A 22,100-nucleotide genomic window follows, 5' to 3' on the forward strand; every position below is an offset into this window, starting at 1 on the left:
AGAAGAAGCCAATCAGAATATTTGTTGTATCTTCAGGGTCATTTCTCACACATCTGACATTCTCTCTTCAGTGTCTATATTTGAGCAACGGTCACAGGGGACAAGTTGGGCACAGGCTGTCCTTCCTGCTCATTTTCTCCAGCTATAAGCAATCCACCTCCCTGGAAAAGTCTCTGCAGGCTTCACAGCCCCGGTTCTTCTGTTGTCAGCCATGTGAACAGGAAGCCATAGATGTGCTTCCTTAAATAAAAAGTTATTTTTACTTGTTTGTTGTGACTCCTGAATTGTGGAGACTTGGGAAAAAGATTCTTTAGGGGATCATGCTCCCTCGTACCCCAAAATACACGAACATAAACACACAACCCCCCTTGAGAGAGGATAAGCAACATGGGAAGTTGGTTTGCCTTGGCTGGCTGCTTGGGAAGTGGAGGCTGGGATTTGTCTTTAACTATGCCAAGGCAAAGCAGAATAAGAGGAGATGGAAGAGTTATAGATAAAGACTGGGGGTCCCCAAGAATCCAGTGGTTCTTTGCTTGTTTGTTTGGTTGTTTTTTCCAGTGATTCCATCCAGGATTGTGGCACCTCATTACCTGCTCTCTGACACATTTCAAACCAACCTTGGCCCCGAGGGTGCCAGAGTTCACCAGCACGCTCCGTGGAAAGAGGTGAGGAGGAGGCAGGGGCAGTCGTACCCACTGCCAGTACCAGGGAAGGAGAAAGACCTCAGCCATCCGTGAAGCGCCATAGCTCGTTCAATCTCTGAAGCACACCAGGGCGTGTGCATTTGCCCACATTTGTCTGTAGTTGTACTTTCTTGAAGGTCACCAGTGACCTTGAAGTAACCAAATTCAGTGGCTTTTTCTCAGGCCTCATCCTCCACCTGACAGCCCTCTTTCTTAAATGCTCACCCTAGTGAGCTAGTTCTCCCCCTACTTCTTTGATGATTCTATTTCCCCCCCCTTTTTTTTTTAAATTCCTGCATTGCAAATTTATGACTTCCCCAAACCTGTCTTTAGCTCTTTTCTTTCTTTACTCTCCCTCTCTCTGGGCCAACTTGGGTTTTTTTTTTGCAACTGACCAAGTAATATTTTGTGGAGACATACTTTCTTTCAAGAACCGTAACTGGCTTAGGCAAAGGGAGGGCTCACATTTTAAAGTGTCTGCAAGGCCAGGTGCAGATGTGAGTTCTGTCAGGGCTGAACCCAGGGCCACTGGTCTCTGCCTCTCTCCTGTCTGCTCATGTTCTGCTTCCTGGATATGTCTTATCTCTTCCCTCCTCTCCTTTCTTGGGCTTTCATTTTACCCAAGGCCTTCATGACCTCTTTAGTGATTTCCTTGCAGTTGGTTGTATCCTCCATCTAAAGTACTTTATTTCAACAGTATCCCCTCTGCCTTGGGTCCCATGCTTTAGGAGCCCCTCTTTGGTCCACTTTAGCTGTATTTCTCCACAGGGTATGGAGTCCACAGGCAAATGGGATGTTCCTACTCAAAGTCCCTGTTCCCCTTCTCGATCCTATTTGCTGGACCTGGGCCAGACTTTTCTCCAGGTATATTGTTCTGAGGACAGACCACACCAGTACTATACTTATTCCTAGCCCTGAAATGTACCCAAGGGGTAGTTGTTTATCAGAGGAGGGTAGGGTGAGGTGGGGGTGGGACGTAGGTGGAGCTTGGACATGTCCATTGCATGAGCTTAAGATCCCTTGTCATCTGGGACAGAGCTTGAATTGGGAATGGGTTAGGGGCCAGAGACCAGCTTTCCTCCATTCTACCCAGCATGGAACTCAGAGAAACTCTTTAATTCTATATTTGAACCTGGCCTTCCACACTGTTAAGAAGGACTTTATTTTTAAGTACAGGGGGATAGAATGTATCTTATTTAATAGTTTGTTAATTTGATTTATAACTTTTTGACATGTGGCATGTGGGCCTCCATTTGTACCATGCTCCAGGCGCCACAGACCCTAGGGCAAGTCTGAATTTCATTATGGCCAGTTTTTGTTTTTGTTTTTTTAATATTCCTAAACAAAGGTCTGATTAATCGTCACTTGCTTCAAAACTTTTGATAATGACTACTACTGTTTACTGGGGAGTCAGTGGCTGCAGTTGTTCATTATTTTGGGTCAGATGAAGCTGACAGGTAGGACCTGCTTTTCATCAGAAGAATGCGCAGGCCAGGCTTGAGTTGGCAAGGGAGCAGCTTGCTGCTCAGAGCTCATTGGGAAGGCTTAGAGGGCAGGAACTAGGGCAGCCTACAACTAGCATTTTAAACCTCAAGCAGAGATGATGTTTGTAAGTTCGTGCAGGTAAGTTTTGGAAAATTACAGGCAATTCTCAAGTAAGCTGTTAAGAAGTGGCCAGTGTGAAGTTGTTGAGGAGGGCAGGGAACACACACAGATAAAGGAAACTTGATTCCTAAGGTCATTTTTTTGCCTCTGTTCCAGATTTTTCTATGGTTCCCCTGTACTGGAACTTGTCCTAGTCTAATCCATGTAAGATACTTCTAGGAGGTGGGTATGGATATTAGGAACAAAGCTTAATATTTAGCAGTACACTGCAATAGCTGCTGTGGCTTCTTCTTCTTCTTTTTTTCTAAATCTTTATTTTTTAAGTGATCTCTATGCCCAACATGGGGCTTGAACTCATCATCCAGATCAAGAGTCACATGCTCTACTGACTGAGCCAGCCAGGTGCCCTTCGGCAAGAGCTTCTAATGAGGAACTCAGAACAATAATGAGCACATTACATTTATAATCAATCTCCTATTGAATATCTTTAAAGTGAATTTGGGAAATAGTCCGTTTAGACTAGGGAGAAAGTAAGTGGGTAGAACTGGAGTCTGGGGAGGCAGACTAGGATGATGTCCTATAACCTTCTCTGCACTTCTGAGGCTGAGTCAGGTGCTTGTGCTGGGAAAGAAGATATGGGACTGAATCCAGGCTAAGGCTTCTGTTGGGCACAGGACCATCTGCCAAAGCAGTGCAACTTGCCGTATTCTCATTCCAGATGTACACGGATCAAGAGCTTCACAGAGGAGCTGTTGCTGAGCAAAATAGGTAATTTTAAAAATAGGGAATATGGAGGAATGTATATTTTAGAAAAACCTCGAGTTTAAGACAAAAAAAGTATGCACAGCTTTCCTGGACTTCAAAAACAGGCATTAAGGATAGACTCTCCAAAGTCTGCATACTAGGCTGTACTTTCACATAAAATTGTTTTTCTCAAACTCATTTATATGGGTCTGAATGGAGGGACATCCTGGCACTCCGGAAGGGACGCTGATGGCTTAAATGAGCTGCCTTGTGAGGAGCTTGAAGGGCCTATGTACCCAATGCTCCTTAAACCATCATGCATCAGAACCACTTGGCAGTGCTTGTTCAAAATACACAGTTTATAATATTCTTTTCCTATTTACCCAGAATTATCTCTTGGAAGCAACTGTAGTAAGGATCTTACTTTCCCCCCCAAAAAACACAAATTATTTTCTATATTTTAAAGTTTAAATAAGCTACTCTAGTTTTACTAAGGGAAAATTTTCCCAAGGGAAAATGAAATCCCACTTGCAGAAGCCTAGGAAAGGGCAAAATTAAGTTAAAATTTTCACCATATTAGTTTAGAAAGGTTACCTCAATCAGGGTCCTGGCAACAAATAGGCTTAGAGTGTGAGTCATTTGAGAACAGTGTAATGAAGACACTATTTACAAAGTATAGGCTGGACTTAGACAAAGAAAAGGGGGTGGTATGCTACTCTTGGTTTGGTAAGTGCAGGAACCATTAACACCAACAGGTCTGAAAGGGTAAGGGATGCAGAACCAGGTAAGGGAACCCAGGAAGAAAGCTGATGGTGAGGGCAGGCTCACAGGAAGGAACCAGGGAAATAGATAGGCCAACCTCATCAGCCTGTCCTCCCAGAGGCTGGAAGGGCAAAGAGAGCCCATCAATGCAAACTCCTGTGGCTCAGCCTCTTGAGGCAAAGAGCAGATGGAGAAGGATAAAGAGTGGATCTTGAGGGGCAAATGGAGAAAATCCAGGATCTGTCAGAGACAGCTAAGGGACTGGAGTGGCCCTTGTGTATTTTCACCAGCACCGAAGAAAACAGAGATTTGCTTTTCTTGTTTATAATTCCCTATAATTTGTTTATAAGAAACATATTGTCATTAAATCTTGTGGTCTTGTGTCGGGGTGGAGGGGGTGGGGGGGTACAGGATCCTATGTCCCACACCGAGGCCTACAGAATCAAGTCTCACTCCGGAAGGGACCTAGGAATGTGAACTTTAAGCAAGTGCTCCAAATGACGCACATCCAGCTTTCAGAAGCACTGAGCTACAGAAGGAAAAGGCTCACAGTAGCAGTTATCTGGTAAGGAAAGTGGAACACTTATCTGTGCTGAGAAAACAGCCCTGCACCAAGTATGGACGCACGTAGACAAGGAAAGGGAGGGAGAACAGACAAGTAAGAACAATTAGTTGATGAGGGTGTTCTGAGTTTTAAAACTTTTTTTTTTTGCTATGAAAATGTTCCTATCAGGGCTTATTAAATGAAAAACACTTCTAAGAGAAGTTGGAGCAGGTAAATAAAACATTAGGTCACCATAGGGGCTGACCCCAGTCCGGAGGAGTCCCTGGAACTTACCCAGAGGGTCTAAATTCTCTTGGTCCGGGTCAGGGCTGCTCAGAATCCTAGAGTCTCCCAAGCCAACTTAATCCTCAACAGCCATCCAGAGGGAATATCTGTGGCCTGAAAGAAGAAGATCAGACCCTGACCTGCCTCCACAGGACCCCACAAGAAGTTCAAATGGGCAGGCAGTCACCGTTGACAAGGTTTCCCCTTCTCCCTCTTCTGGGCTGAACCTTTGGGGCTTGGGCTGAGAAAGTCCCTTCTAGTGGTTTCCTTGTCAGCAGTTCCCAGACAGTGAAAGGTACCTGTCCTAGGTAACCTTTTGCTGCAACAGAAATCACCCTTGAGGCTAGACACAGCAATGCTCTACTGGAAGTTTCCAAGGTAGCACGGTTCTTATCTCAATGGAGGCCCTGGGCTAGACCCTCTGCCTCTCTTTGACGTCTTCTTCTTTAACTGGTCTTCCAGGGACCTGTAAAGCTCAGGACAGAGTTGGGGGGTGGGGGGCGGTGCAGAATTATCCTGGCTTCCCCACTGAGGCCGGTGAGTTGTCTGCAAAGAGGAAGTTCAGCATGTAGGCCTTGGGATAGGGAGAGAGGCCCTTCCTAACTACAGAAGTCAGGAAATTCTCATTATATTCTGTGTGAAGAGACCCCCAGTGTTTTCTGGGCTGACACAGAGAAAGACTATTTATTTCTCAGTGATGCTTGTCTGAATTGGCAAGCTTGGGCTGGAGCAGGGAAAAGCAGATCCAAGGCAATCATGTGATGGAATTATACCTGCTGAGAGAAAGAACAGTGCGGCTCCCCAAGCAAACATTCTTGCAGACTCTGCATTGCAAACTCTGGCTCAGGAGGCTCTGGGCTAATTTGTCTTTTGCCAACTAACGGCAAATGGAGGAGGGCAGACCCTGGCAGCATCTCCAGGTGCCTAGTGACTTGAGGATCATTCAAAGCACCCCCCTTCCCTCCTGCTGCCCTCCCACTGATGCCTAAATAACAGGTATGAATTTGCTCCACTGCATCAAGGAGCACATTTTTATTTTTCTAAATCAACTGGAAGCAAGCTCAGAGCCCCACCTTGGCCTGGCTGGTGGGATCCTTGATATTCACTATTATTGAAATCCCCTCTTCTTCTCCCTTGGACAGTGCTAAAATCTGGGGGCCTGCCTGGTGGTGGGAGAATGCAACAGGGGTCTGAAAGAGTCAGTAAAATAGCCACCATTATTAATATTTCTTCTTTGGTTACAAGATGCAACTATTAGACTCAAAGGTTTTCAGTATTAGTGTCTACTTTGCCTGCACACTCTGCCATAGGCCCTTGCCCATGTTTTCAAGGTCGTGTAATTAAAGATGGTCCCTGAGGCATTAATTATGGGCCCAGTCTAGGATGAGGGCAGGGTGGAAGGAGCTTTGAGGAAACTTTAGACCTTCTGGGTCAGTGTCTTCTATTCTTTGCTATAGATAATTAATATTTGCTCCTTCCCATGCATAGAGCCACATAAACAGAACAGCCTCCTCCTCTCCCCAGATTGCTTCACTAAGACCCTCCTAGAAGGACCTTTTGGAGGCATGACTGCCAGGTGCCAACTGCTGCCCCCGAGCCCTACAACCTCCAGAGTGCTGCATAAGAGGCAGAGGAGTCCACCATTTGGGGACATTTCCCCTTTAATATCCTTCCAGGCCTGCAAAATTCAATTCTGTCCCTCATCTAGGAAGCCTTAGCTTCTCTCCACCCAACCCCACCCCATCCCCTTGGGCACCTCCAGCTTACTTCCTTTTTGGGCTTGACCCTTGAATTGGAGAGAAGCTATTTGTTAACTGCTGTCACCAGCCAAGACAAAACAGGGTAGGGGCTGGGGGCAGGTGAGATCATTGAACACAAAGCCTTGGGTGATTTGTCAGGCTGTATGGCCACTGAAGAGGAACAGAAATTGTTTTTTCTTTTTAAATATTTTTTCCTGAGATGCCTGGGTGGTTCAGTGGTTGAGTGTCTGCCTTCAGCTCAGAGTGTGATCCTGGAGTTCCAGGATCGAGTCCCACATCGAGGTCCCCACAGGGAGCCTGCTTTTCCCTCTGCCTGTGTCTCTGCCTCTCTCTGTGTGTCTCTCATGCATAAATAAATAAAGTCTTTTTAAAAAAATAAATAAATATTTTTTTCCTATGGCAGAAAGGAAACTAAGCCTTATTTGATTGTCATGCCCGGTGGGATATTGTTGTCTGCAAGGGATCCTAAGATATGTCCCTGGGAGAGGTAACAAAACATCGCTAGTAGCTTACTGTAAGGGGTTCCTTTGACACTGCTGGATGGGAGGATAGAGGACATGGGGTGGGGAGAGGGGAAGGCTGGCTCTGTCCTATTTTGCAGTCCGGTCCAGTGGCTGGCTTTGTGGTTGGTTATATCAGGTGACACTGACCAGAAAGCCTTCTCTTCTTTCTGTTGAAGATAACTTGTTTCCTGTGGTTTGTTAGGGCGAGGCCACGACATCCTAGGCAGGTAGCAAGGTGGGGTGATCAGCTCAGATAGCAAGCCACCTAGGAGTTACTACTGTTTTGTAAGAAACAGAGACCTTAGAGGCCAAGTTCAGAATGAGTGGAGAATCAGAACACAAGGTCACAAAACTGTCAGAGGCCTCAACTCACATGGTCAGGGCTAAGCACTGAGACAAAATTCTCCCCAGGATTGTCGAGAACCATTAAGGGACTCTCGGGCCCCCTCAGGATCAACAGAAGCTATGAGCAGACTTTGGTTGGAATCAGGCACCCTCACTTACTGACTCTGTGACCTTGGGCACTTACATTCTGTGCCTCAGTTTCTTGTCCCCTAAAATAGAGATAATAGCATACTTACTGCAGAGGGATGTTGTAGGGATTTGTTAGTACTATTTAGGCACTTAGGAGAGTGCCTGGCGCAAAGCAAGTGTTAGATAAATTTTAACTGTTGTGGCTATTGTTGTTGTTTAAGGCCAAGTGGGTCTCAGAGTTGGGAACTTCAGGCAAGCTTCTGAAGCTATAATGGGAGATAATTAATTATACTTGCTCCCTGCTTGCGTAGGGCTACACAGGAGATGGCAGCTGTAAAACACCCAGAGTTTCTCTGAGTGGTGGTGGTGGGGTGTGTGCGGCAAAATACCCAGATTTATCCCTAGAACCTGGGTACAGAGGATTTTTTAAAAAAGATTTTTATTTATTTATTCATGAGAGACACAGAGAAAGAGGTAGAGGGCAAAGCAGGCTTCTCAAAGGGAGCCTGATGTGGGAATCGATTCTGGAACCCGGGATCACACCTTGAGCCAAAAGCAGAGGCTCAACGCCTGAGCCACCCAGGCATCCTGGTACAGAGGCTTTTTTACCTTGGAGCATTGTAGCCTAAGAAGACCCAACTCCTACATGGTTGAACTGCACCCTTGGGGTGCCCTACTGGCTCAATCAGTAGAGCATGCAACTCTTCATCTCAGGATTATGAGTTCAAGCCCCAAGTTGAGCCTAGGGCTTAATTGGAAAAAAAAAAAAAAAAAAAAGAAAGAAGAAATATACCCTTAATGGCCATAATTTGAGGGGCTTTGAAAGACTTTCTGGTCCCAACACACCTCCATCATGGGCTTGCCTTGATGCCTCATATTGTCTACAGTGCTTCCAGGACTTCTAAAGTGGTTACCCTGTCTGCAGCCAGACTGATGGCATGGGAATCCTGACTGTACTCACTAGCTGAGAGTCTTGAAGAAGTTACTCAATCTGTGCACCTCAGCTTGCTCATCTGTAAGTGAGACTAATGAAAGCACTCTCTTTATAGAGTGTTTTAGAACAACATGAAATAATGTGAAAGGTTGTACCAGGTGCCTGGTACACCCTGAACACTCAATAATTGGCAGTGATGGTGGATTTTACTAGAGAAGTATCCATTAGTGAGTTCATATTTATTAATCAATGACTACTCAATTTTTACACATTTAAAATAAATATTATTAAGTATACAAAAATGTTGAAGAAGTAATATAGTGAACACCTCTATACATATCATTTAGATAGTGATTGTTTTATCCATGACTTTGCCATGTTTGCTGTTATTCGAAATTTTCATACAGTTATTTTGCTGTTGTATACATGTGTATTTTTCTCTCAATCATTTGAAAATTGCAAATCATGACACTTTACTCCTACATATTTCAGTGTGTAGCTCCTCCCTGCTACTACTACATAACTCCAATATTATTACTACATCTAGAACAATTGACAATGCTTTTTAAATATTACCTAATACTGAGTCAATATTCACACTTTTTCTGTTGTTCCCCAAATGTCTTTTAGAGTTTTTTTTTTCCCCACTAGGAACCAATCACAGTTCATGCATGCATTGTGTTTGGTTACGTCTCTTTTAATCTAGAATAACCTCCCCTTCATTCCTTCTAAGGGAAACTGACTATTGAAGAGGCCAGGATGTCTTATATAATGTCCCACATTTTGGATTCATCATTGTTTGCTTGCAGTGCGGGTTTCAGTGAACATTTTGAAAAGGGATGAAAAAACCCTGGAGCTTGAACTGGAGTCCCCAGGCTGTCCCAAGGATACATAGCCCTAGTGCCCATAGAAAATGATGCAGGAAACAAACCAAGGCAAAACAAAGCCAAAAAAAAAAAAGGCACACTTATTTTTTTTTTAACTCAAAATCTGTAAAACACAAACTCCCCTGCTCCCCTTCTCACAGTTCCTAGCCACCACTATTCTGTCTGTAGGAATTTCACTACCCAAGAACCTCATACAAGAGGAATCATACAACATTTGTCCTTTTGTGGATTGGCTTATTTAATTAGCATAAGACATTAGCATAATGTCTTCAGGGTTCATCCATGTTGTAACCTGACAAGATTCCCTTCTTTTTAACAGCTATATATTATTCCATTGCATGTACGGATACACCATATTTTGCTTATCCATTCATCTGTTGGTGGGCACTTGGGTTGCTTCCATCTTTTGGCTATTGAATAATGCTTCTATGAACATGGGCATACATATACCTGTTGACATCCCTGTGCAAAGCACCTCATTTTTACCTTTTGTCCTGGGGCTAGCCCTCATGTGGCCTCTAGTAACTGGTAATTTTATAAATCATGTTTTGAATCCAATTTTCCTTTCTCTCATTCTTTCCCCATTACCAGAGTCTAATATAAAACGACTTCCACAGTTTTGCCATCGTCTAGAGTGTATAGCCATCTACACCAACAAAAGAAATCTGGACATTACTCAGAGCAAATATTTCTGTACTGCTTACTGTGGCAACTATATTGATTATAATATCAAGGTGTGAGAAGCCAAAAGCTCCAAGCTTTTAGAGTCACTACATGTAAAAGGCAGAGATGCCCTTTTAAATCAACTTAATGACTTTTTAATCTGTTAGGCTCCCATACTTTGGGGAGCTCCCTCCTCCCCCCCCTTTTTTTAAAAGATTTTTTAAATTTACTTGACAGTGAGAGCAAGAGAGCATAAGCAGGGGGAGCAGCAGAGGGAGAGGGAGAAGCAGACTTCCCGGCTGAGCAGGGAGCCTGATGAGGGGCTTGATCCTAAGACCCTGGGATCATGACCAGAGCCGAAGGCAGACACTTAACTGACTGAGCCACCCATGCACCCCCAGGGAGCTCCCTTTTTAAAGGTATTTATTCCAAGTCTCCAAATTAACCTGGGTGATTTATGTATAGCTCCCCTAAGCTGTGAGAGGAAGCAAGGCAGAGTGGAATTAATGGACTCTGAACTGGATGATCAGGAGATGGGCTCTAGTAACTGAGCCCTCTTGATAACCATGGGACCTGGGACAAATCCTCAATCATACTGTAAGTACCTCAGTTTTTTCATCTATCAAATGGGAGGTTGGCTTCAAATGCTATGATTGACTGAGCTACATTTTATTTAGCTGCAGGAATTAATAGTGGGGAGGGGCAGGTGTAGAGAAGGGAAAGCCCCGAAGTTGAATCCTAGCTTCTCCGAAAATGAGTTGGGTGAACTTCTATAGATCCTTCACTTTATAAGCCTAAACTTTCTCACTTGCAAAACAGGGATGAGGACTATTGCAGAGCAGGGGTAAAGATTACAACTAGTGAAGGATGGTGACAGGGCTTTGTATTTTTAAGGTGCTGTAGGGTCATAGAAATGTGGTTATATGGAGGATTTTAAACCATGGAGAGTGCTGCAAATGTAAAAGATTACTATAGAATTGAGGACACTGTTCTTAGCGACTCACTTATGCTTCTACAAATGCATGGTATTTTACACTAGAAATAGATTATGATTCCTGCCATCACCCTGTTCCAAGGAGTCCACTCTCCATCAGCTCTGGTTATTTCCTTCAACTGCTTTGGAAGTTGTGGCCGATCCTCCCCCATCCTTACTTTATAAACTTTCAACAGCTGTGTGAAAATGCTTTCTTTGTTTTGCTCTGGAACTTGTTGCAGCGTATCTTGTTTCCACAGTCCCCAGCCTGCCCATGAAGCTTCGGTTCTGCCCGTTGCAATGACTCCAAAGCTCTTTGTCAATTCTTTTTAGTCCTGGAACACTTGATCGGCTAGTTGGGTTGCATGTCACTTTAACCACTGAAGAGTAGGTTCCCAGGCTTTGCTGTGTTTTACAGTCTGCAATTTAGTTATGATTGTTTCAACAAGAGTTTCTTACCAGAGCTTCAAATAGGCCTTATCAATGTTTGTTCATGCTTCACTTTACAGCCACCTGATCCTCTCTTCTAAGGAACTCCTTGTGTTTCCAGTTCAGAAGGAGACTATTTAAGAACGTTAATACAGGAATAGGTGTGCTCAGAATTGAGCTAATGGCTCAATGGGTTACAAACTGGTTTAGAGTTAAGGATGGTATGCCAGGCTAAATAATTAGTATGCATAAGAATCACATGGAAATTAATTAATTAATTAATTAAGTATTTATTTTCACCTGGAATTTATAATAAAACTGTAGATTTCTGGACTCTGAATCCAGGTGATTTTGATGCAGGGGTTCCACATTTTAGAAACCTGGTACAGAGAACACTATTCCCCTACTGTTTTAAGCAAGTTGACTCTAGGTAAACGACAAATTCACTGAGCTCTGTCTCCATGGTCATAAATGGCCACAAAAACAGTAACTGCCCTCAGTAACCCAGCCCCACCGGTTTGAAATGGGAGTAAAATAAGATAACGGGCCCCAAACCATTTTGAAAGTAGGGAGCTCTCACCTGTGCAAGGCAGTCTCATCCTTCTCAGCACTCTCTGGTTCCCGCAGAGCAGACCCCCGCTGGCAGCACCCTGCTAGGCATTAGCACATATGCTTGAAGCAGGGATGCCCCCCACCTGCCTTTGGCTACTTGGTCCAGACAGGCTCACCTAGGTTTATGCCACTCCTAATAGAGAGCTGAAGAACTCCGAAATCTTGCCAGAAAGGCATCTGGGATGACCCTCCTATAGGCCCAAATCCTCCGTGAAGTCTAGGTACATCTGTACTCGGGATCCCATTAATCTAATTTTTCTACCATATCACATCATTCCTGGGCCACACAGGTCTTCTCTTTGCACCAGGACTTGCCCTTGGGGGTGTGCAGTCCACACCCACCCTTGTGCTTTGGCTATGTTCCCAGGTACAGTGTGTACCTTTTGAAGTTTAGAGTGATCGACTTCACATTAATCTTTTCTTCTTCCTTCTATTCTAATCCTTTTGGAAAGTACCTTTCCAGGGCATTCTACCCTTTCTGGCCTTATTCTGCTTGGAATAAAATAATGGGAGTATCATTTCCAGTTAAAGCACTCCACCCTTCTCTTTCAGGTATATTAGGCAGGGCAACATACCCACAAGGCCCTCAACCACTGGGGCTTCGTTAAATATTCAGCACTTCCTGAGCATTTGCAGGTATCCTGGCTCCCTACAGAGCAAAGAGGATCATGACTCCCTTCCTAAGGCCGAAGTCTTCCCCCTTCCTCACTCTCTCTCATTGCTTCACTCGTTCATTCAAGAGAAGATCATTGAGCACCCAGGATGTGCCACACATTGGAGAGACAGCATAAGATAGACAATATTCCCACTCTTATGGAGTGTATGTTCTCCTGGGAAAGACAGAGTTAATATGAGCAAGAAAATTGAAGGTAGTGGTAAACATGATAAAAGTGACCCATTGTAGGGTTATGCAGAGTGAATGGGGCTAGAGAATTGCTACAATAGAAAAGGGAGTCAGGAAGGAACCTCTGAGCAAGTGATATTTGGAGACTTGAATGAACCAGCCTTAGAAAGTTTGGGCCCTGGAAAGCTGTTGCACAAGTTTTTCCCTCTGATGGTTTCTGTATTATTTTGCAAAGAAAATAAACACTTAGAAAGTCTTATGCTCTGATTATAATGACGTTATCAAAATTACTGCTAGTATATACTCGACAGACCACCAGGAAGACTACTCAACATACGCCCTGCCACAGCTCTGTGCCCCTTTGTCAAGCATACTCTGGTCAGTGGTGGCTGACAAGCCAAAGGGTCCTTCAGAATAGACTCCTGAAAAGGCCTGCTTTATCCAGTTAAATTAAGGCATTTACTAAAGTGTTAGGCTTTTTAACTTAAGGTTAAGTTCCTACCCTTGAAAATACCCTGGACTTTACAACTACATCCTGGAGACTGAAAGTCTTTCTAACCAGTTGTTCATTCCACAGCCAGTTAAAAGGCTTCTATGCAATGCTCTCCGGAGAAGGAGCAAACTGGCCCTGCCTATACACTCTAGGTTAGGAAGAGGATATAAAAGGAAAATTGGGGGAAAAGTTCCAACTGAAGGAAGGGAAATCAAAGGGAGGAAGGGTATCCTTGAGCGATTTATTTAATCTCTAAGAACTGCAGCTTCTCTAGACTTCTCCAGAGCTTGAAGAATTTGGGCAGACTTGGAGTTGATCAGAGGGGTTGGCTATAGCTGCTGTCTGTCCCATCTCCTGTTCCTGTCCTGAGGACTCGTTCCTACATTTCAGTAGGTGGATTTCCCTATGGAAGGGAGCTGTGTGTATCTGAGACCATTTGCCTCAGAGGAAGTGTAAAGGGAAGGCCTGAATAATTAATGGATGAGGATGGTAGGAAAGTGGCATCTCATTAAGTAAATGATTCTTCATCTTTAAGAACAAGCCTAGTGGGTAAGGAAGCCTTAATGGGATGAGACTTCCATTAGAATGTGGACCACGGGCACCTGTTAATCCCACAGGATGGCTGTGTGAGGACCAACAAAGCAAGAGATGGGATCGGGTTGGGTAGGGTTGGGAAGGTAGACGTGTCCTTCCAGCACTGAGCAGCCTGTCCTCATGTTACCCTGGGCCCCATTTGGAAGGGTGGAAAGAATGGGGTAAAGGGATGGGGAAAAAAAAGTCCTAAAGAGTTTTGTGGACTAATCCAATGAATATTTAGAATAAAAAGTAACCAGAATAAATCCTGAGGTCCTCAGGAGGCTCAGTTTCCCAGAATCATCATCAAAGAAGGTAATCCCAGAGCCAAGAAGAAATGAAACCTGCATTCTAATCTTTAGAGCTGCAAATCTCTTCAAGAATGCTAAAGGGAATCTGATTTATAACCCAGAGGACACTTCTTAAATTCCTTTTTTTCTCTTCCTCAGTCTGCATCAGACAGACTTTTACCTCCAAATCCCCCAAATTGTCCTCAATCCCCAGGCCCTGTGTTTAATGCCCCTTCTTCACTCACCCCTTCACTCTTCACTCACACCTTCTCTTTTCTCCCTCCTCTCCAACCCCATTTCTCTTCATCTCCCAGCTCTTACAACAAAAGTGTTCAAACTGATTTGGAAAAGACAGGATTGTTCCCTAGAGCAGTGCTGTGTGCTGGAAATATAATGTGAGCCACAAACATAACTGGAAAATTTCTAGTAGCCACATTTACAAAGGTAAAAAGAAATAAGTGAAATGAATTGTAATAATACGTTTAACCCAACATGTTCAAAATACTATTATTTCAACATGTAAACAATATACAAATTGTTGGGGGAGATATTCGACATTTTTTTCATACTATGTTTTTGAAATCCAGTGTGTAATTATACTTATGTTTACACTTTATTTACAAGCAATTTTGGGACACCTGGATGGCTCCGTGGTTGAGCGTCTGCTCAGGGTGTGATCCCGGTCCAGGGATGGAATCCCACATTGGGCTCCCCTGGGGAGCCTGCTTCTCCCTCTATGTCTCTGCTTCTCTCTGTGTGTCTCTCATGAATAAGTAAATAAAATCTTTAAAAAAATTTTAAAAATAAAAACAATTTCAAGTAATTTAATAGCCACACATGGCTAATAGCCGTATTGGACAGTACAGTCTTATAGGTTAGGTGAATGGGCAGAGGAAGGGGAGAGATTGGGCCTTAATTACAGGGACATGGTCTGGTTCATGAAGACATTTTCACAAGTTGGTACAATAGCAAAATAATAATAAGCATAAAAACAGTGCACTGAGTTTTACTTAGAGGCAAATGCATTCAATTTTTAAGATTTGAGATTATGCCTCTGCCAAAGTGAGATGCTCCTCACAGAAATAATCATTTATGAAACGATAGTAGTAATTGATGGTAGTCCTCCTTCTTAATGTCATTCCGTGACTAAATAAAAAGGTGGTGACTATAGTGCTCCTCCTATTAAAAACAGATTTTATTAGACCATGAAACCCAAATGTCAGGAAACCACTGTTTTATAGCACATATTGCCTTTTATATACACTAGCCTGTTTAATTATCCCAACATCTGAATGATGTATTTATTTTTTTGTTTTGAAATAATCACACCACTTTCAGAAAAGTGGCAAGTACAGTGTATAGAACCTTAGCCCTAGAACGATTGAGAGTGAATTGTTGATTTGATGCTCTGTAATCCTTCAGATTTTATTGTGTATTTCCTACAGACACAGACATGACCTGCAAATCCACAATACGGTCACACAAATTAAGAAGGTTATGTTACTATTACCTAATACTTAGGTAGCACTCAAGTTTGAACAACTGTCTCAATTATGTTTTCAAACTCCTTCGGTCTAGAGGAGATTCTCAGTCTGATGTACACCACTGGGAAATAACAGGCCAGTTATTTCATCATTAATAAGTAGTTACTGGGGAGTTGATTTAAAATGATGCAAATATCCCTTTCCTCATCAAACTTTTAATTTATTCATTATGTATCTTAATGCTGAAATTGTTCCCAATTTGGTCAGTGGGAGTCCCTGCAAGTTGTCTTCTGTGTCCTTTTGACACATGCCCATCATTCTTTAAAGTACTTTCTTACTCTCCAGCCCAACATGTTTTCCAGGTTTGTCTTGTACTTTTCCTGCCTTGTGCTGGGGGTCTTCCTCCTTGGGTATCTTCCTCATCCAACACCCCATGCCAGGATTCCTTTATGTCTCAACTCTTACAGTGAATTTTTAACTTCAAAAATCATATTTCAATTTCCAAGAGTTCTCTCATTTTTTTGAGCTTTCTTCTTCTTCTTCACTCCCTTCCTTTCTTCTTTCCTTTATGAATAGAATGCTGTTTTCATTCCATGGAAGCGATTTTTCTTTTATCGTTCTGATGACATTCATCCTCGTTCATTTAATTCTTTCCTTTTCCTTCATTGTTTCTCTTTCTTCTGCATGTCCTTGTTGGTTTTGACCTCTCTGTCTTTCCTCCAACAGAACCATCTGATGGTCCTTAGCCAGTGTTTCTGTATAAGAATGGGGCACCAAGAAGCCAACTGGAATTTGGGGTTGGGGACAGAGATGCCAGATAAAATGTAGGATGCCCAGTTCAATTTGATTTTCAGATACAAAATAGATAATTGTTTAATATAAGCATGCCTCTGATACTGCACGGGACATATTTATGTGAAGAAATTATCTGTTATTTATCTAAAATTTAAGTATACTTGCACATTCTTGTATTTTTATTTGCTAAATCTGGTCACCCTAGCTATGATCTGAGTAACTAGTGGGACTTCAATTTTTCTTGGGCTTGTCCACTTTCTCAGAGAAAAATCCTTCAGTTTGTTGCTATAAGCCCAGCTGTTGATGTACTTTAATCCAGTTGTGGGAAGCAGGCAGTGTGCAGACTATCTTCAGGACCACTTTCCACCCCTCTTCAAAGTGTCTGGTATCCCTCTCCTGAATATGATCCTGGCGGACAGTGGTGGGGGTAGGGGTGGGGACTAGAAGTGATCTAAATGGGTTTTATTTAAATGCTCAACCAATCCCTCTGTTTTCAGGTCTGCCCAGAACTCTGACCCTTGGAGGTACCCATTGCCCTCAGCATCTGAGTTTCTGGGATTCTAAGACAGATTGATTTGTTTCTCCAGGATGTTTAGATTTCAACTTACTCCAAATATTGGTTATTTCTTTCTTTTGCTGTGTGTTTGTCTAGTGCTCTTTTAGTCTTTGTGGGCTTATGCCATTAAAAATATTTTTTAAAAGATTGTATTTATTTATTCATGAGAGACACACAGAGAGAGGTGGAGACATAGGCAGAGGGGGAAGCAGACTCCTCAAGGGGAGCCCGAAGTGGGACTCAATCCAGGAACCCGCGGAACACACCCTAAGCCGAAGGCAGACACTCAACCATTGAGCCACCCACGCATTCCCCCCAAATTTTTTTTGCTGAATTGTTTTATAAGAATAGAGATACCTATGAGTGTTCAATCTGCCATGTATAACTTGGCAACAATGATTTTTCCATTTACTTTATTGGTTAATATACCTGGAGGAGAAATTGTAATGTGCTGCATACTCCTATGTCCTGGGAAAAAGATAATTTGAAAAGAAAAGAATTTTTTCTTCTCCCTTTACTCCCCTGCCCCCAGTGAAAGACCATAGGTGACCCTGATGTAGGTTATTTGGCCTTCCAGACTTGGTGCTCCGGCAATGTTGGCTCCCCAAGGAGAGCTGGACTGGAGTGCCTATAAATCTTCAATCTTAACCAACTGTGAGTTTTAAACCTAACTGTTCCCTGCGGTCTGTGGTTTAGGGCAATGAATTTAGATGAGGGCAAGGTTTATTGTTGTTTATTGCTTTACAATAAATGCTGTTTGCTCATGGTAATTGGTTTACAAAGGCTCTTCAGTCACTAATAAATAAACACCCAGGGTCATTTGTTAAATTGGAAGGTGAGAGGTCCCAAGGCTCAAGGAGGACTGAGAACACTGGTCTTTGTCTATTTTCTTGGAAACAACCTCTGAAATGAGCCCAGATAAGTTCAAAAGGAGCCAAATTACTTCCAAAAAATGATTTCCTATCAACTCCTATTGTCATAATTAAACTAGTTGCTACATGTGGTAAATAATATAGGCAGTAAAATTCAGGCTGTTAATCGCAAGGACTGGAAGTGAATAGCAAGGATGGGGCAGGAGTGCCAACTGCTCTCACTAGACTTGGCCCCATTTTACAGATGATGAAATTGGTTCAGAGAGCCTTGTGGCAAGGAAACGATGCCAGTGGATTTAAATTCATGATTGTCAAACACTAACTTGTAGAGAAGGATTTCGACCCTCTTTGAGTTTAAGAATCTGAAAGGGCCTGTGTTCATTCTGGGAAAACAAAGGATAAAACCAAAGAACTCTCTGCAAACAGACATTTCCTATTCTATTTGCCAAACATGGCTTTACACAATGAATCATTTCTCTAGCAGATATTTCAGGGCAGTGGAATTGGGAGGACAGTCGTCAGGAAGGCTTCTGTTTTGGTTGTGATGTTAGCCAAACCAAATCAGAAAAAATACATGGTGGCAAGAGGCAAGAAAGGGAAATCTCTCTTGGTTCAGCCCACAGTTAAAGAGCACCAATTTTCTTTTATAGTGGACAAGCTCATCTTTAGGAAAACAAAGAAACCTCTTTCCCCTGACAAAAAACAAAAACACAAAACTCCAAGCTTGATGGGACTCAGACCTCAGCCCATCTGTCACCTCAACATACTTTAGGAGGTATTAGAAACATGAGTTCCTGTGAAGAGTTTCATGCGGTGGGGGGGGATGGCGGGAGGCGGCGGCGGGAGGGGGCGGGGGGGTGGAGATGAATACGTCATTTACTCTCAAGTACTCCAGAAGACTTTGCAATGTTGGATTTTTATGTTCATTTTAATTGTTTTGATGTCTTAACCTAGGACTAAATTGTTAATCACTTTTATGCAATAATAAAAGATACATAAAATATTTCGTGCTGCTTCCTGCTCAGGGCCCCCTCCCCAGCATGGAGTGTTGTTGAGATACATTTTGTTCAGGTAAGTTGGCAATTTTATCAGAGCATAGAGGACACTGACACTTACCCCTCATTCTGCAGCAGACGATTTGAAAAGCCTCCAAGTCCTAATTCGATTTGGCCACAAGAATATATCTTACAGAGGGAGCAGCTTTGTTGGCCCTGGAATGTTTGGTCACCAGGTTACATTATTTCGGTTGTACAGTAGGCCCATATTCCTGCTTCAGAACATAGAAGCTGGGGGTCAGTATATAGAGAGGTAAGTGATTAATAAATGTGTTAAAATGGGTATTCTGTGTTAAATCTAAGCTGCATGAGTTTTTAGGTCGAGTTCATATAAGAACGTTCTTAAATTCTTTCCAATTACCAGTGAGGTCAGAGTGTCCATGGAAAGCTACCATGCACAGATACTGGAAAAACAGTCATTCCCAACTTTTGCCATGTGACCCCATATCGCCTTTCTAATGTGTTTGATTTTTAGCTCCTTGGTTTAAGTGGAGAGGAGAACCCTCTTTACAAGGTTACCATGTACGTAGAGGAGTCATTGCCAACCCTGATTTTGCAAAAACCAAGAGCCTTTCTGAAGTTGTTGCAGATTCTCAAGAGATTTCAATTCATCCTGGTATGCCCTTCCCACCAAGTGCATGCCATTAAGAGAAGCAGTTGTGAAATTAAACAATGATAGCGTGATGTAACTCAAAAAAGGTTGGAAATTCTTGATATAATAAGGTCATAAAGCTAAGAGTAAGGGAAGAAGTGACTTGACTTTATGATAACATGACAATCTCAGCACTTCATTTGGTTGCTATTGCCAAAGGAGGAGGGAGGAAGAAAAGTCAGGGAGATGAGGGGCGGAAGGAGAGCTGCCTCAGTTGTGACAGTTCTGCTAGACCATAAATTAAGCTAATTATTAGTATCTGCTGTTACTTATTACTTAATTTAGTAGTGCCACTCTGTAATTCTACAACTCTTAAGTTGGCACAGCATTCTGTAATGGAGCTGTATAAAAGATCCTATATAAAATTATGTTTACTATTCTTGTTATTATAGTTTAGGATTCACCTTACCAGACTGGCATGATCATGATTAAGAAGATGAACTGCTAAGGAAGAGGCCAAGAGGAAGGCGATGTTTGGATAAAGGTTAAGTAGGAGGAAATCTGCAAGAAAGCCAAAGGTGTGGGTTCTATTTCTATCATCTTTTTGACCTTTTAGAATGGAGATGAAATGAAAATGTTTGCCTTGTATCTACCTGCCCAGGATGTAATAGAGAACTCTGGGAGACTCTAGGAGAGAAATGGAGACTCCCCTAAAGAAATGCATTAAGTAAATGTCAGGTGATACAATTCTTGATGGCCTTCCAGCTACAACACTTTGAAAAGCTATTTATTTAGGAGACAGCGGACAGAAAGCTCTGGAGTTTCAGAGTATCACTTCTGCAGTACACCTATGTTAAAACACTTCCAGTAATACTTTTAAAAACACTTTACAAGGAAGTTTTAAAACAAATGTAAATAATATGTAGAAACATGAGAAGACAGGATCATATGTACAAATTCAAACATTCAATAAATATCTAGCGAGTACTAACTACTTTATGTGCTTAGATCTATGATCATAGTGGTGAATGATATAAACTAGGATCCAGTTTCCACAGAACTTAAAAGCTGCATACTTTCTGGATTTAAGAGAGGGAGGCCTGATCATCTGAAACTTGTGTTTTGTAAGCAGGGTAGGCATAAGTAATAAATGAGAAACAATTTATAGTAGTTTGGTGTTGAAATTGTGGAGAGCCACATAGGGGTGCTACCCTGAGTTCAACCCAGCCCTCTTCAACCCTACCCCACCTCTCCTCCCACTGGATTTCTGGCATCTGAAGGATCATCCCTCTGGGTCTCCCCAAGGCTTATTCAGACAGGTTGGTCAAGTTTCCTGCTTTTCTTTTCATCTATGCCCATTCCCCAACTTGGTTCACTGGAATGTCAATGAAGAAAACCCTTGGCCGCTACTTCTGAATTTACTGATTCCAATTTTGGAGAATGTTTCTGAGAGAAAAGGATAGCCAACGTCATGAGTTTTCCCACCTAGAGGCTCCGTCTGTATCTGGAAGATTGGAAGCCATTTAGTTACCTTGCTGGCCTGCTTGTCTGTACCATGTGGCATGGATAATAATGTTGTAGGCGGAGCTCTGGTGATGTAGGATGACTCAGGGGATACTTAGTTGGTATCCCCTGAGCCCATGCAGTTGCCCAGGCATCACAGAAAGAGGTGGCACAGTCCTAGCCCTTGATGGATTTGTAATCTAAACCTAAAGTTAGCATTTTTTTTTCCATTTAAAAGGAGACCTTAAAAATATGCAGGTTAATTCCACTTCCTAAATATTTATTAATTGCCATTATCTTGGGCCATTGCACAGTATCTTTATAAAACCCCATCTTTCTTTGCCCTCGCTAATGGAGCGTTCTTAATAATAGGCTTTTTCTCTTTCTTTAAAATGTTCTTCCATGGCTCTTCCCTTTAACTGAACTAAGGAAATATTATCATAGCTGAAATCTCTTCCTATTCAGCTAGAAATGAGCATTTAACTTAAAACAGATTGCAGGTTAAGCTTTAAAGGGCCATTAATTAGTAATGGTACCACAGGAGCAAGGTGACTGGATGGCTGAAATCGGGCAGAACAGGCCTAATTTTTGCTTCTTATCCCATGTGACATTTGTCCTTCAGAAATACATCAAATTACCAGATGAGGTAACTTGGTAGAATTTCGGCATGGTGCCGGGCACACAGAAAATTCTCAGGAACTGTTCTCTCCGCCCCTCTCCCATCTACCTCCTTTGCTTTCACTAGTCACCCATGCCTTTCACTGTATTATGAAAACAATGCCTCACACTCCCTCAATCTTTCTCAATTTAGAGCTTATCTCTTTGGTATCCCTTGCTTGGTCCACTCTTCTGATAATCTTCTGCCACTCCCAGGTTCCTCTGCGGCCCAGGTCTTCTGATAACTTCTCCTCCACTGCATATTTTCATTCTCTCCCTCTCTGATGTTTCCTTACCTTAGTCAGCTACATGCTCTATTGTAAAGTCCAAGAAAGCGTTCTCTCAGTCCTTTTCTTCTTAAGCTACTGGCTTTTTCCTCCTACTTTCTATACCAAGCTTCTTGAAAGAGAAGTCTTTCAACCCTGCCTCTGGTTCCTCATCTAAAATCTGCTCTTTGCTTCTTGCAATCTGGCTTCTGCAGTTACTAAAATTGCTTTCCCAGAGATCAGTAATAACCTATTTACCAGA

The 22,100-nt window shown here is 42.6% G+C and overlaps 1 long non-coding RNA gene across 1 annotated transcript in view; it reads right to left on the reverse strand.

Moving 5' to 3' along the window:
- The window catches only part of LOC102151445, a 147,815-nt gene that overhangs the window by 105,730 nt on the left and 19,985 nt on the right, over nucleotides 1–22,100 (reverse strand). The window lies entirely within an intron of this gene.

The sequence above is a fragment of the Canis lupus genome, chromosome 8 (assembly GCF_011100685.1).
Source record: "Canis lupus familiaris isolate Mischka breed German Shepherd chromosome 8, alternate assembly UU_Cfam_GSD_1.0, whole genome shotgun sequence".
In the NCBI taxonomy this organism is placed as follows: Eukaryota; Metazoa; Chordata; class Mammalia; order Carnivora; family Canidae; genus Canis; species Canis lupus.